Source organism: Saccostrea cucullata, unplaced genomic scaffold (genome assembly GCF_032062105.1).
Source record: "Saccostrea cucullata isolate Sc308-1 unplaced genomic scaffold, CSIRO_AGI_Scuc_v1 ctg509, whole genome shotgun sequence".
Lineage (NCBI taxonomy): Eukaryota > Metazoa > Mollusca > Bivalvia > Ostreida > Ostreidae > Saccostrea > Saccostrea cuccullata.
Window position 1 is genome coordinate 122,582 of NW_026919527.1, and position 4,806 is coordinate 127,387.

Below are 4,806 nucleotides of genomic sequence, written 5' to 3' on the forward strand. Positions count from 1 at the left end.
CTAAATCCTGACTCTGTAAATAACACTACAACATCTAAATCCTGACTCTGTAAATAACACTACAACATCTAAATCCTGACTCTGTAAATAACACTACAACATCTAAATCCTGACTCTGTAAATAAAACTACAACATCTAAATCCTGACTCTGTAAATAACACTACAACATCTAAATCCTGACTCTGTAAATAACACTACAACATCTAAATCCTGACTCTGTAAATAACACTACATCTAAATCCTGACTCTGTAAATAACACTACAGCATCTAAATCCTGACTCTGTAAATAACACTACAGCATCTAAATCCTGACTCAGTAAATAACACTACAGCATCTAAATCCTGACTCTGTAAATAACACTACAGCATCTAAATCCTGACTCTGTAAATAACACTACAACATCTAAATCCTGACTCTGTAAATAACACTACAACATCTAAATCCTGACTCTGTAAATAACACTACAACATCTAAATCCTGACTCTGTAAATAATACTACAGCATCTAAATCCTGACTCTGTAAATAACACTACAACATCTAAATCCTGACTCTGTAAATAACACTACAACATCTAAATCCTGACTCTGTAAATAACACTACAACATCTAAATCCTGACTCTGTAAATAAACTACAACATATAAATCCTGACTCTGTAAATAATACTACAACATCTAAATCCTGACTCTGTAAATAACACTACAACATCTAAATCCTGACTCTGTAAATAACACTACAACATCTAAATCCTGACTCTGTAAATAATACTACAACATCTAAATCCTGACTCTGTAAATAACACTACAGCATCTAAATCCTGACTCTGTAAATAACACTACAGCATCTAAATCCTGACTCTGTAAATAACACTACAACATCTAAATCCTGACTCTGTAAATAACACTACAGCATCTAAATCCTGACTCTGTAAATAACACTACAACATCTAAATCCTGACTCTGTAAATAACACTACAACATCTAAATCCTGACTCTGTAAATAACACTACAACATCTAAATCCTGACTCTGTAAATAACACTACAGCATCTAAATCCTGACTCTGTAAATAACACTACAACATCTAAATCCTGACTCTGTAAATAACACTACAACATCTAAATCCTGACTCTGTAAATAACACTACAGCATCTAAATCCTGACTCTGTAAATAACACTACAACATCTAAATCCTGACTCTGTAAATAATGCTACAGCATCTAAATCCTGACTCTGTAAATAACACTACAGCATCAAAATCCTGACATGGTAAATAACACTACAGCATCTAAATCCTAACTTAGTAAATAACACTACAACATCTAAATCCTGACTCTGTAAATAACACTACAGCATCTAAATCCTGACTCTGTAAATAACACTACAGCATCTAAATCCTGACTCTGTAAATAACACTACAACATCTAAATCCTGACTCTGTAAATAACACTACAGCATCTAAATCCTGACTCTGTAAATAACACTACAGCATCTAAATCCTGACTGTGTAAATAACACTACAACATCTAAATCCTGACTCTGTAAATAACACTACAGCATCTAAATCCTGACTCTGTAAATAACACTACAGCATCTAAATCCTGACTCTGTAAATAATACTACAGCATCTAAATCCTGACTCTGTAAATAACACTACAACATCTAAATCCTGACTCTGTAAATAACACTACAGCATCTAAATCCTGACTCTGTAAATAACACTACAGCATCTAAATCCTGACTCTGTAAATAACACTACAGCATCTAAATCCTGACTCTGTAAATAACACTACAGCATCTAAATCCTGACTCTGTAAATAATATTACAGCATCTAAATCCTGACTCTGTAAATAATACTACAGCATCTAAATCCTGACTCTGTAAATAACACTACAGCATCTAAATCCTGACTCTGTAAATAACACTACAACATCTAAATCCTGACTCTGTAAATAACACTACAACATCTAAATCCTGACTCTGTAAATAACACTACAACATCTAAATCCTGACTCTGTAAATAACACTACAGCATCCAAATCCTGACTCTGTAAATAACACTATAACATCTAAATCCTGACTCTGTAAATAACACTACAACATCTAAATCCTGACTCTGTAAATAACACTACAGCATCTAAATCCTGACTCTGTAAATAACACTACAACATCTAAATCCTGACTCTGTAAATAACACTACAACATCTAAATCCTGACTCTGTAAATAACACTACAGCATCTAAATCCTGACTCTGTAAATAACACTACAACATCTAAATCCTGACTCTGTAAATAACACTACAACATCTAAATCCTGACTCTGTAAATAATGCACTACAACATCTAAATCCTAACTCTGTAAATAACACTATAGCATTAAATCCTGACTCTGTAAATAATACTACTACATCTAAATCCTGACTCTGTAAATAACACTACAACATCTAAATCCTGACTCTGTAAATAACACTACAACATCTAAATCCTGACTCTGTAAATAACACTACAGCATCTAAATCCTGACTCTGTAAATAATACTACAACATCTAAATCCTGACTCTGTAAATAACACTACAACATCTAAATCCTGACTCTGTAAATAACACTACAACATCTAAATCCTGACTCTGTAAATAACACTACAACATCTAAATCCTGACTCTGTAAATAACACTACAGTATCTAAATCCTGACTCTGTAAATAACACTACAACATCTAAATCCTGACTCTGTAAATAACACTACAACATCTAAATCCTGACTCTGTAAATAACACTACAACATCTAAATCCTGACTCTGTAAATAACACTACAGCATCTAAATCCTGACTCTGTAAATAACACTACAACATCTAAATCCTGACTCTGTAAATAACACTACAACATCTAAATCCTGACTCTGTAAATAACACTACAACATCTAAATCCTGACTCTGTAAATAATACTACAACATCTAAATCCTGACTCTGTAAATAACACTACAACATCTAAATCCTGACTCTGTAAATAACACTACAACATCTAAATCCTGACTCTGTAAAAAATACTACAGCATCTAAATCCTGACTCTGTAAATAACACTACAACATCTAAATCCTGACTCTGTAAATAACACTACAACATCTAAATCCTGACTCTGTAAATAACACTACAACATCTAAATCCTGACTCTGTAAATAACACTACAACATCTAAATCCTGACTCTGTAAATAACACTACAACATCTAAATCCTGACTCTGTAAATAACACTACAACATCTAAATCCTGACTCTGTATATAACACTACGACATCTAAATCCTGACTCTGTAAATAACACTACAACATCTAAATCCTGACTCTGTAAATAACACTACAACATCTAAATCCTGACTCTGTATATAACACTACAGCATCTAAATCCTGACTCTGTAAATAACACTACAACATCTAAATCCTGACTCTGTAAATAACACTACAGCATCTAAATCCTGACTCTGTAAATAACACTACAGCATCTAAATCCTGACTCTGTAAATAATACTACAGCATCTAAATCCTGACTCTGTAAATAACACAACAGCATCTAAATCCTGACTCTGTAAATAACACTACAGCATCTAAATCCTGACTCTGTAAATAACACTACAACATCTAAATCCTGACTCTGTAAATAACACTACAGCATCTAAATCCTGACTCTGTAAATAACACTACAGCATCTAAATCCTGACTCTGTAGATAATACTACAACATCTAAATCCTGACTCTGTAAATAACACTACAACATCTAAATCCTGACTCTGTAAATAACACTACAACATCTAAATCCTGACTCTGTAAATAACACTACAACATCTAAATCCTGACTCTGTAAATAACACTACAACATCTAAATCCTGACTCTGTAAATAACACTACAACATCTAAATCCTGACTCTGTAAATAACACTACAGTAGCTAAATCCTGACTCTGTAAATAATATTATCGCATCTAAATCCCAACTCTGTAAATAACACTACAACATATAAATCCTGACTCTGTAAATAACACTACAACATCTAAATCCTGACTCTGTAAATAACACTACAACATCTAAATCCTGACTCTGTAAATAACACTACAACATCTAAATCCTGACTCTGTAAATAACACTACAGCATCTAAATCCTGACTCTGTAAATAACACTACAACATCTAAATCCTGACTCTGTAAATAACACTACAACATCTAAATCCTGACTCTGTAAATAACACTACATCATCTAAATCCTGACTCTGTAAATAACACTACAGCATCTAAATCCTGACTCTGTAAATAACACTACAACATCTAAATCCTGACTCTGTAAATAACACTACAACATCTAAATCCTGACTCTGTAAATAACACTACAGCATCTAAATCCTGACTCTGTAAATAACACTACAACATCTAAATCCTGACTCTGTAAATAACACTACAGCATCTAAATCCTGACTCTGTAAATAACACTACAACATCTAAATCCTGACTCTGTAAATAATACTACAGCATCTAAATCCTGACTCTGTAAATAACACTACAACATCTAAATCCTGACTCTGTAAATAATACTACAACATCTAAATCCTGACTCTGTAAATAACACTACAACATCTAAATCCTGACTCTGTAAATAACACTACAACATCTAAATCCTGACTCTGTAAATAACACTACAGCATCTAAATCCTGACTCTGTAAATAACACTATAACATCTAAATCCTGACTCTGTAAATAACACTACAACATCTAAATCCTGACTCTGTAAATAGTACTACAGTGTCTAAATCCACTGTAA